The sequence below is a fragment of the Panthera leo genome, chromosome A2 (genome assembly GCF_018350215.1).
Source record: "Panthera leo isolate Ple1 chromosome A2, P.leo_Ple1_pat1.1, whole genome shotgun sequence".
In the NCBI taxonomy this organism is placed as follows: domain Eukaryota; kingdom Metazoa; phylum Chordata; class Mammalia; order Carnivora; family Felidae; genus Panthera; species Panthera leo.
The window spans coordinates 7255370-7267582 of record NC_056680.1 but is presented as its reverse complement, the minus strand read 5'-3'; the positions used below and the strand labels follow the sequence as shown (position 1 = coordinate 7267582).

The following is a 12213-nucleotide window of genomic DNA, read 5'->3' as shown; positions in this document are numbered from 1 at the left end:
GTGGTAGTCATTTCAAAATATATACAAATACTGGATCATTATGTCGTATCTGGAACTAATATGTCATATGTCAACCATACCTCGTAAGAAGCCTCTTGTTACATTTCCAAAAATACTGAACTTCTCATTGATGAGGGATGTTCTTCACACTCACCCTGAGGAATACCTCTCTCCATTGTCCTCAACTCTTCTCATTCCAACCATGAGATGAAAGTGTGTTTAGAGTTGATAACCTATTCATGGAGAAAGAGATCTTAATGGAAGAGAGACTCATGCAAGAGATAACCAACCTTCCTATGAGTCAGGTGTTTTATTACTCATGACAGCAATAAAATTATTTCAAATGAGATAAAAATGCAAATACAGGGGCGCCTGTCTGGCTCAGTTGGAAGAATGTGTTAACTCTTGAGTTCCGGATCATAGGTCTGAGCCCCACGTTGGGTGTAAAGATTACTGAAACAAATAAAACAATTTTTTTTAATTAAAAAAATGCAAATATACTCTGTACCCTGAAAAGACTGGTTCCCTCTGAGCCTGGAAACCCACATTCAGGCTCATACACACATTTACAATGCACTAACACTTGTATTGAGATAGGAAATAGAGTAAGGGCAACAAAGAGATTTTCACTTTCATAGAGAAACCATTAACCGTGGTTCCCAAATTTTAGTGTGCATCAGAATCACGTGGACTATTTGTTAAAAACAGATGACTGGGTCCCACTTGCCACCACTCTAACAGATGCCAGTGGAATGTGAGAATGTCCATTTCTAACAGAGACGGTGATGCCGTTTGTCCAAAGACCACATTTTGACAGCACCCACACTGGATTAGAACACATCAGTGAAGCAACTGTGTGTCACTTGTGTTCAGATCTGACATCACCCATCCTGCAACACAATGAGGAAATAATATGTATCTGTTCAACGGCAGGCTGTAGGAATAATGGCAGCCTTACCCACCGTACTCAGGTTCTTGGAGTTCTCCATCCAGTACTGCAGCTCTGCGTAAGGTTCTCTAAGAGGGGTCCAGAAAAGTCCATTCCTCCAAGATGAAGTCCACAGGCACATCACCAAAGGTCACTGAATCCTAAATAACCACACATGTAATGGCTTGGATCAAGGAACATCATCAATGTTCACTGGAACAAGGATGAAACAGTAATACAGAGTTTCAAGGTCTCTCATACTCCAAGGGTCAATGGTTCTAAATATTTTAAATACCTATACTCACTCCAGTCACATGGCTTCAATGGAAACTCTTAAACATGACCTTGTCTCACCACACCTGGACTCGGAGCTCTTTTCTTATTTCCCTCTAATGCAGCACATGCCCGAACACACTGTAGACACCTGATAAATGGTCGTGAATGGATCAATTCTTTGAGAAAAGCACACCTCCATCTTCCATATCATCTGTGAGAGCACACAATAAATAAAAAAGGTCACCATCATGAGAGTCAAGTTTAGTTAGTACTTACTGAAACGCTCAAATTATTTTCAGAGTATTCCCGTACCACCAATATGAAAGGTTCTATTCTGTGGGGAAATTCAATAGACACTCAGTCTTTGAGTGACTTTAAGAAGCTCTGGAGATCAGTCCACCTAGAAGGAAATGTGTCCATCTGGTGAATACAGATATGTCCTTTTGTACAAGGACATACTTTTTGCCTAGCCAAGAACAATCTCTCAGCCAGTCAGCCACCATCCTTCCTACTTTTATCTTTTCCTCAGGAAGGCAGAAAGAAAACATAGAAGAAAACAAAGGAGCCATGTATACCCAGAGAGGACCATAATTCTCGCATTCACCTGCCTAGAAGTCTTTCTATTCTAGTGTGAAATTCCCAAAACTCTCAAGAAATCTCCCGCAAACACAGACTACTGCTATAGGATGCCAGCGTGGTCTTGTCTCACCTAGCACTGAAAAGGGGATAGTGATCCATGCTGCCCGTGAGGAAAAGAGTAAGTCAATTTGACAGGGAAGGAAATTTAAGCCCCGAGAAATGGGACTCATTTTCTGCCCAAAGCAATATAATTAATAAAAAAGTTATGTAGTACCTCTTCCCAATGTACACATATCAGTAAGACGACTTAGAAAACACAGTCGTTGGCCCATTTTGACTCCTCCTTAAAGGGCCAGCAGCATAACTGCTCAGGCCCAGACCATTGTGCAAGGGTGATCTAAAGCTGAGTCTATTAAAAACAAGGGGTATCAACAGGACTTACCAGAGGACAAATCAATGGCTGCCATCCTGTAAGGGTGACAGAATAATTTACCCGACATTCCTTTCTCTGACACCAAGACCATTTTAGGGTATCTTATGAATACAAGTACAGACAGCCATCCCCATGGACACCGGGTAATCTGGAGTCGTGTTTTGTATTTACCATTAATCAGTAAATGTTATCAGTCATCAATCGTCATACGTTGGCTCTGTGTAGATGATATATGAGAAACACACTAAAAATGGTATGCCCTATAGCAGTATCAGTAACATCAACTGAGAGAGAGAAAGAGAGAGCAAGCATGAGCAGGGGAGGGGCAGAGAGGGAGCGAGAGAGTACGAAGCAGGCTCTTTGCTGTCAGCTCAGAGCCCGAAGCAGGGCTCGATCTCACAAACCATGAGATCCTGACCTGAGTGGAAATGGAGTCAGACGCTTAACCAACTGAGCCACCCAGGCAACCCTGAGATAACTTGGGGATTTTTAATTGTCTTTCAGCGGTAAATTTTGTAAGATATAAAGAGAAGTATATCTGACCAAATTTAGTGTCCAATGAATTTTGAAGACTGAATTTGAAGGAAAGAATGTCAAATACCTCAAATTCTAAATATTGGTTACATGCTTAAATGGTATTTAGGATATATCTGGTAAACGGACACCTGGGTAGCTCAGTTGGTTAAGCATCAGACTACAGCTCAGGTCACGATCTCATGGTTTGTGAGTTTGAGCCCCGTATTAGACTCTCTGCTGTCAGCACACAGCCTGCTTTGGATCCTCTGTCCCCCTTCCCCTCTGCTCTGTCCCTCCCCTGCTTGCACTGTCTCTCAAAATAAATACAACTTAAAAAAAAAAAGAGTATATCTGGTAAAATAACATATATTCTTAGAAATAATGACACTTTTGGGTGCCTGGGTGGCTCAGTCGGTTAAGCAACTGACTTCGGCTCAGGTCACGATCTCACAGTTTGTGGGTTCGAGCCCCACGTCGGGCTCTGTGCTGACAGTCAGAGCCTGGAGCCTGCTTCAGATTCTGTGTCTCCCTCTCTCTCTCTGCTCCTCCCCAACTTGTGCTCTGTTGCTCTCTCTCTCAAAAATAAACAAACGTTAAAAAAAAATAATGACACTTCTTTCACTTTGTTTATTGTGGGCACTGAAAACATTTTAATTATATATGATCTACACATTACACTTGCATTAGCACTGGTCTAGACTGTTGTTAGGCATAGGAAAAAAGAAAAAAATGAAATATTTTATTTGGTTGACACACTTAAACTTTTTTCTTAATGGATGCTGCAGAACCTTGAAGCTCTGGGCTTCCTTTTAAGCTCTCATCTCTCAGAACTTATTCCTTTATTCTTTCTATGAATAAGAAATCACATTCCAGTACCCGGCAATGAGCACAAATGAGCACCGTATACAGAAAGTATACTAGACCTTAAAGATCCAACACTCCCTTGGGAAAAGACTAATAATTGGTATATCACCTCATAAGTGATATGGGAAATCAATCAAGCATGTAAGAAAAAAGGGTTATAACACACACACATACACTATATTGTTGGTTTCTGGGTAAGGTAAAGACAGAAAAGAGAAATAACCATTGTTGGTCTACCTTTGATACAAAAAGGTAAGAAGAAGAATGCCAAGGTTTTGACCAACAACCCCTCAGAATACATTTCAAATACTGAGTAGTCTCAACAGTGTCTTGGTGGGAAACACTCAAGTCCATCAGGTCTGTTCCCTCCTTCTTGCCTTGGCAGAGGAGCAATTCCAAATCACACTGTGCCTAACATGTGTCTGTTTTATGAATCTTTTCAGAGAACCCATGTTTTGTATTATTTATCAAATGTATTTGTACAACAGCAGCTAAGGTCAGTCTCATCTAGTTTTTGATGTGAAAATGAAGGTATTAGGCAGGAAAAAAAATGACAGGTGAACTTTGACATGGGGACACCTACTTGGACCCAGATCAAATGCATGACTAGGAAGCCACAAGACACTGAACCTCTCTTGTCAGGAAGGTAGTTTGTCCCTTAGTTTCTGAGGAGACTAGCCTTCTTCTACTTGACAAAGCTTTGATAATCTCACTTGGTGCAGATACTCGGCAAGGAAATGCTTGTTCTTAAGATCCACCACAACCACTTGCTATGTCTCTAGATTCACAATTAATACAAAATCCCGTGGGTCAGGTATAAACTATAAGGTAGAAGACAGTAGCTGCAAAAATAACTCCAACTCCACTAACATGTATCATAAAAATCTTGAGGAACATGTGTGAAAATGGATTTTAGGGTGTTAGACCAAGGAGGATAGAGTATCACGTAAGACAGAGCTGTTTCGAAGACATGGGTGTACATACTAGAAAACTTCGATTTGACATATTAGCTCATGAATTTAGCTCGTCATGTTAGATGGCTCTAACAGCTTATTTTGGTCGGATGGTTGAAATTTGGACTCCATGCTGACCTATGGTTAATGATGACGATAAGGCAAAGTTTCCCTGGCGCAACATGAAGGAGCCAATCCTAGAGACAGCCATGTTGCCTGTATATATCACGTGTGGCCTGCACAGACCTCCTTCGTCAATCTATGCTGAAGGCCCAGAAGCCACCCTTTCCTCACAGGTATTGGGAAACAAGATTAGTAATGCTGATTCTAAATATAGTATCATTACTGGAACAAACGAGCACCAACTCTGGCATCTGGAATGCAGCTACTGATGTAGGTAACGCCGTTTTCTCCATACAAATTTCATAAAATAACTGGAAGCATCTGGTTTTTACCTGGCAAGACCGAGAGTGTATCTCCACAGCACTGGCCCAGGGCTGAGTCCATTCTCCTGTACTCTGCCAAAATACAGTCCTCAAAGGTCTTGACTTTCTACAACACAACACACGGTCCACCATGTAGACATTACGGGGACTGGATCCAATGAAAGTAGCAGATACTTTACACATCTTTATAAAACATGCACAAAGGAGTGGTATACCAACTCAACCAAGTTCAAGGGCAGGTATGTCAAGACAGCCGCACGAGGAATTGGTCCAAGTTACTGTACGTAATGCCTTCTGCTCCCCCCACCAAAAGGCATACCATTTGACAGAGAACTTATTTTTATTTATTTTGAGACAGAGAAAGCATGAGTTGGGGAGGGGCAGAGAGAGGGAGAGAGAGAGAATCTCAAGCAGGCTCCACACTGTCAGTGTGGAGCCCAAGGCGGGGCTCGAATGCACAAACTGAGATCATAGTCTGAGCTGATATCAGATGCTTAACCGACTGAGCTACCCAGGTGCCCCTGACAGAACTTCTTGATTAGAGGTAACATATACCACATTTGAATGTACTTTAATACATCTACAGAGTCACCTATAAGGCCTCCGGATTTAAGTGTGACCAGAGTAAGAGCATTCTGCAGCAAGTTCTGGCAGCAGTACAAACTTCTCAAGCACTTAATCCCTGTGAGCCATCATTTCCCAAGGCACTTGAATTGTCCACAGTAAATAGGAAGTTGTTGGTAGTCTCTGGCAACCACGAGAAGGAGATTCGTGGCATAGTCTTGTAGGTTGGAGCAAATCTATGACCTCTTCTACATATACCTACTCTTTTCAGGAACAACTTATGGCTTACCACTAATAAATACATGGTAGAGACTAAATAAGTAACCATGAGACATCAAGTGACCAAGCGGATTTAGTGTCCCGTCACGAACTGGGTATTGTCTGACGTGCCTATCTTATGAGACCGGGCACAGGCAGTAGCATTCTATCATCAAATGGAAATGACACATAATGAGAGATCTTAGTATGCCAAAGCATTCGGATTACTGCTTTGTACCTACTGCCCTTAAAAGTTGATGCACCCAAATCCTCAAGGAGAAAGCAGGCAAAAAGCCTCTTTGATCTTGGCCACAGCAACTTCTTAGTCAACACGTCTCCGGAGGCAAGGGCAACAAAAGCAAAAAGGAACTACTGGGACCTCATCAAAATAAAAAGCTTTTGCACAGTAAAGGAAACAATCAGCAAAACTAAAAGACAACCGACAGAATGGGAGAAGATATTTGCAAATGATATATCAGATAAAGGGTCAGTATCCAAAATCCATAAAGAACTTATCAAACTCAACACCCAAAAAGCAAATAATCCAATGAAGAAATGGGCGAAACATGAAGAGACACTTCTCCAAAGACGACATCCAGATGGCCAACCGACACGTGAAAAAATGCTCAACATCACTCATCATCAGGGAAATACAAAGCAAAACCACAATGAGATACCACCTCACACCTGTCAGAATGGTTAACATTAACAACTTAGGCAACAAAAGATGTTGGCAAGATGCGGAGAAAGAGGATCTCTTTTGTACTGCTGGTGGGAATGCAAACTGGTGCAGCCACTCTGGAAAACAGTACGGAGATTCCTCAAAAAACTAAAAATAGAACTACCCTATGACCCACCAATTGCACTACTAGGCATTTACCCAAGGGATACAGGTGTGCTGTTTCGAAGGGGCACATGCACCCCCATGTTTATAGCAGCACTATCAACAATAGCCAAAGTATGGAAAGAGCCCAAATGTCCATCGATGGATGAATGGATAAAGAAGATGTGGTATATATACACAATGGAGTATTACTCGGCAATCAAAAAGAATGAAATCTTGCCATTTGCAACTATGTGGACGGAATTGGAGGGGATTATGCTAAGAGAAATTAGTCAGAGAAAGACAAATATCATATGACCTCACTCATATGAGGACTTTAAGACACAGAACAGATGAACCTAAGGGAAGGGAAGCAAAAATAATATAAAAACAGGGACGGGAACAAAACATAAGAGACTCTTAAATATGGAGAACAGAAGGTTGCTGGAGGGGTTGTGGGAGGGGGCATGGGCTAAATGGGTAAGGGGCATTAAGGAATCTACTTGTGAAATCATTAATGCACCATATGCTAATTACTTGGATGTAAATTTAAAAGAAAAAAAGAAAGAAAACCAAACATTTCAAACACGAAAGATAAGAAAAAAGAAGAAAGTTCCCTGGTTCCTGTAAGATTAAAGTCAGATGGCCGTGCGTATACTAGAGTCTTACAGTAAGGTCTGCAGCTTTCTGAAATGTCCTTTGTCTAATAATTTGTAACCTTTTATGTAAAAGATTTATACAACCCTACACTAAATGTTCCTTTACTGGGGCTACCATGCTTTGGTGAAGACTGTGTATCCCAGGCAGCGGGAATAAAACTCTCTTCCTTTTTTTTTAAAATTTTTTAATTTAGAAATTCTAAAAGCTTTGTTCATTTTTGCGTCAACAATTAAAAAAACTCCCAAAAATCAGAAGAGCAGGATCAACTGGCTCCCTGGTGAATTCTAACAAACATTTCGAGAAGAATCAATAACAATCTTTAAAATTTTTTTCTAATGTTTATTTATTTTTGAGACAGAGAGAGACAGCATGAGCAGGGGAGGGGCAGAGAGAGAGGGAGACACAGAATCTGAAGCGGGCTCCAGGCTCTGAGCTGTCAGCACACAGCCGGACATGGGGCTCAAACTCGTCAACTGCAAGATCATGACCTGAACCGAAGTCAGATGCTCAACTGACTGAACCACTCAGGTGCCCCTTGAACCCTTTAAACTAGATCTCTCTGCTCCTCCCTCCCTCTCAAAATAAACATTAAAAAAAGTATTTCTTTAATAATAAATAAAGATAAAACTTATGCATCCTAAAATTCTATCTTGACTCCATACCCTCACTCTTATCCATTCCCAAAGTGGGAGTTAGTGAATTCTATCTATGTTGTAAATGGATTCAAATCATTCCCCTGCTTAGGCACTTCAGAAGTGTCGATGGCCTTAGAAGACTGGCTAGACTGCCTTACTCTTTCCCCTGGTCCTGCCCTTGTCCTCCACTCCATCTCTCACCACTCGCTGTCTGTTCACCTTCTCCCAACACTCTTCCATCAGTTCAAGAAATACACGAAGCTCTATTTTGCTCATGAAGTTCCCTTCACCTGACATCCTTCTTACCCACTCTACAAATCCTCACCCCCATTCAAAATCTGCCTAGGTAAATCCTGCTCACGCTTCCCTTCAGAAGTTAAATATCAATCCCTCCCAGGACGCCTCGGTGGCTCAGTCGGTTAAGCGTCCAACTTTGGCTCAGGTCATGATCCCAAGGTTCGTGAGTTTGGGGCTCACTGCTGTCGGTGCAGACACTGCTTCAGATCCTCTGTCCTCTTCTCTCTCTGCCCCTGCCCCCACTCGTGGTGTCTTTCTCAAAAATAAACATTAAAAATATATAAATATATCCACACACACATATATAATCTGTATCAACCCCTCCCGATAGGTATTACCACCTCATATTGTGCCATTCTTATGTTCCTGTCACAAACTTGCCAGTATTCACTTGAAGTCTGTACTCTCAGATAGACTATAAGCCGTATGGTGGCAGTACTATGTTATGGACTTCCCTGTCCCAAGAACACAGTCTAGTTTATTAAAGGAACTCAATGACCCCTTGTGGGATGTGAGACAATTTCTACTAACTACCAAAAATGTTACAGTACAGTACAAAGAAAAGGAAGACAAAAATAGTTACAACATAAAAACCACTTAAGTCTCACATAAAATGTTTGCACACACTATAACATAAAGCAAAACATTGTACTTCTGCAAAGGCATTTGAGTACTCAGATAAAAACGGACACAATATTCTTTTTGAAACAAGTGCCCAGACAATATAAATTTCTTCCTTATGTTTCTCCTTAATTTTTAGAAGTTTTAAAAAGGTGATTCACAAACTGACACATGCCACAATAATTTTCTAACAGAATTTATAGTATCCATCTAAAAGTATGTACATTTGTCCTTTTTTCTTTTTTTAAGTAGGCTCTGGGCCCAGCATGGAACCCAACATGGGGCTTAAATTCATGATCCTGAAATCAAGACCTGAGTTGATAACAGGAGGTGGCTGCTTAACCAACTGAACCATCCAGGGGGCCCTGTATACTTGCCCTTTGACCAAGAAAACCAACCTGAGCAGCTTACCCTTACCTTGAAACAGTTGGTTAAACATCTTTTTTAAAGCATATATACATTAAGTGTAATAATAAATATTATTTAACTTTAGAGTAGGATTATGTAATATTACATATATAATATATATTATATTGTATTATTTTAGAAAGAGTGTGATCCAGCCTGGGCATGGAGCCTGATTAAGATCGTCTCCCTCTCCGCCTGGGTGGCTCAGTCAGTTGGTCATCCGTCTTCAGCTCAGGTCATGATCTCACAGTCTGCGGTCTACTATTTCAAGCCCCGCATTGGGCTCTTGTGCTGACAGCTCAGAGCCTGAAGCCTACTTCAGATTCTGTCTCCCTCTCTCTCTGCCCCTCCCCCCTCACACTCTGTCTCTCTCACTCAAAAATAGACATTAAAAAAAATTTTTTTTTAAAAAAGATTCTCTCTTCCTCTGCCCCTCCCCCAAGTGGGCGTGCTTGCGCATTCTCTCAAGAAAAAAAAAAAGTCACCCCATATGTGACTTTTGTTATTCCAAAGGAAAAGTCTATCTTGAAAACAGCTCTGGTGATCACTAACTTAAGTAGGCAATCAAACTGGGCATCTGAGGGATGGTATAAATTCAAGTCTTCCTGATGGAATGCAATTTAATGTACACATCACCTATAGGATATTTGGAAACGATGTTTGAAGCCTCTACATCAGGAACTGGCACATGTTTGTCACAAGGCTGATTGCTAAATAGTTTTCTTGGAACACCTATCCCCATTTGTTGACTCAGATCTATTACTGCCTGAAAACTACAAAGGCAGAGCTGAGTAATTCTGATACCTTATGGCCTGCAGACCATCAAGTAATTACTTTCTGGAACTTTCCAGACAAAAAGTTTGCCACCCTCTGTTCTGGACCCAATTACCAAGTTGACAGAAAATACAAGAAATGGAGGAAACATCTAAAAATATTGTGAAAAATAAAATCAGAATTTTCAAAATGTGTGACTTTCTAAAAGAACACATAAGGGGCGCCTGGGTGGCTTGGTCGGTTGGGCATCCGACTTCAGCTCAGGTCATGATCTCACGGTCCGGGAGTTCGAGCCCCGTGTCGGGCTCTGTGCTGACGGCTCAGAGCCTGGAGCCTGCTTCCGATTCTGTGTCTCCCTCTCTCTCTGACCCTGCCCCATTCATGCTCTGTCTCTCTCTGTCTCAAAAATGAATAAACGTTAAAAAAAATTTTTTTTTAAAAAATAAAAATAAAAGAACACATAAGACTCATGAAAAGTCAATGTAATGCACAAACAAAAAGGAATACAGTAGGTTAAAAAAGATTAAAAGGGGGGCCTGGGTGGCTCAGTCGGTTAAGCCTCTCCAACTTTGGCTCAGGTCATGATCTCACGGTTTGTGAGTTCACGCCCCACACTGGGCTTTCTACAATCGGCAGGGAGCCCACTTAGGATCCTCTGCCCCCACTCTCTCTGCCCCTACCCTACTTGTTCTCTCTCAAAATAAACACACTTAAAAAAAAAAAAAAGACTAAAAGACTGAAATAGTCATCATATAAAAACTGACTGGGTCTTAGATCCAAAAATCACCAAAAACTTATGTTAGAATAATGTGGGGAAGTTCAGCTTCTACACGGAGCAGATTTAAGAGGCATTTTCATTTTCAATCTTCCTGGGTCCAAGAAAGAACTGTGGTTTTAGTAGGATAACGTCTTTTACAAGATACATTACCAAGTATTTAAAAGTATCATGTATGCATTTCATTTTCAACTTACACTCTCAAACAGTTCCCGTAAAATGTATTGTTATGCAGAGAGCAAACATGCAAAACGGTCAAAATGGGTGAAACTGCTATAACCAACATTCACTGTGCTGGATGATCAAATTCTGTTGAAAGCTTCAGATTTTACAGCACAAAAACTGAGGGCAAAGACCACACTTAGTCCACACATCTTGTTAAGGGTAAACTCGGTCATTCTGGAACCAGCGTTATAAAGCCCATAACGTCTTTTTCTCCCGGAGGCCCTTCTTCTGATAGTTTGTGGGGGAGGCAGGGCCCCAGGACGATCAGAGGACAAGACAGCTGAGCATTCTTACTTTCACCTGGAAGGATGACTTGTGGCTTACACATGTTCGTTATTTATCTAGAGAAATATGCACACCCTCGAACCTAACAAGTCTCTTTTCTTTCTACCTGTAGGGGACGCTCAACAAGAACCGGCAAACACATTCCAAATGCTCGCAAGAAACGTCTTTCTGCATTCTAGAGGAAGGGCCCTTTGAACCAACGCTTCCCCAGGGCTCACCGGGACAGCCAGGAGCGACAGGGCGGTGACCACCGCAGGGCCGGGCCAACCTGACTTGCCCAGCGGAAATTCTCATCCTCCTGGAGAAGAGTCACAACGGTTACTTAGGAGGAATTTGAACAAGGAGGCACCGTGGCCGAAAACACTTCGCAGGTGCGCCCTCACCGCTCCTCTCGGCCGGCCCAACGCGGGCGCCAGCGGCCGCGAAGGGGGCGAGCGGAGGGGACCCGGCCCCTTTAAGGAGGCCCCTCGGAGGCCGGGCCACACCTGTCCTTTAACGCCCTCCTTGCATCCGAACCTTCCTGGCACGCGGCCTCACCGACGACACCAAGCACCGCAAGACGACCAAAAGGAGAGGCTCGGAAAGGCGCTAAGCAACTGGACACAGACCGCCGCGGGCCAGTGACGCCACTTCCGCTTCCTGCCTCTCGCCTCAAGGGGCGGGGCTCCAGGGCTTGGGTTGCGGCCACGCCCGACGCTTTGGAGGCCGGAAGCGGTAGTGTCGTCACCCGTGGGTGCCGAGGGCCCAGGAGTTGGCCCAGCCCGAAGGCAGAGGGCGGGTTCTGGCCCGAGGGAGTCGAATGGGGCTGGAGTCAGGCCCGTTCTGTGTTTAGAAGGCAGAAAGGCAAGGCCGGGGGTGGGGGCGGAGGAGTCGTCCCAGAGGACGCTTTTGTA

General features: G+C 42.7%; 1 protein-coding gene and 1 long non-coding RNA gene across 11 annotated transcripts in view; one reads left to right on the top strand and one right to left on the bottom strand.

The window, feature by feature from the left end:
- LOC122213929 overlaps positions 1-11893 on the bottom strand; it is a 37587-nt gene extending 25694 nt beyond the window's left edge. For 2 of the 7 annotated variants that reach the window (XR_006199695.1, XR_006199700.1), the window contains exons 1-4: positions 11539-11889; positions 1234-1415; positions 963-1089; positions 81-233 (exon numbers count right to left, since the gene is read on the bottom strand). This is a non-coding gene — a long non-coding RNA (uncharacterized LOC122213929). Of the gene's footprint in view, positions 1-80; positions 234-962; positions 1090-1223; positions 1416-5004; positions 5102-11538 lie in introns of all 7 variants that reach the window. The other 5 variants (XR_006199697.1, XR_006199699.1, XR_006199698.1 and 2 more) reach the window with 5 other exon arrangements.
- Positions 1-12213, top strand: part of LOC122213926 (olfactory receptor 7D4-like) — a 141297-nt gene that overhangs the window by 114809 nt on the left and 14275 nt on the right. The window lies entirely within an intron of this gene.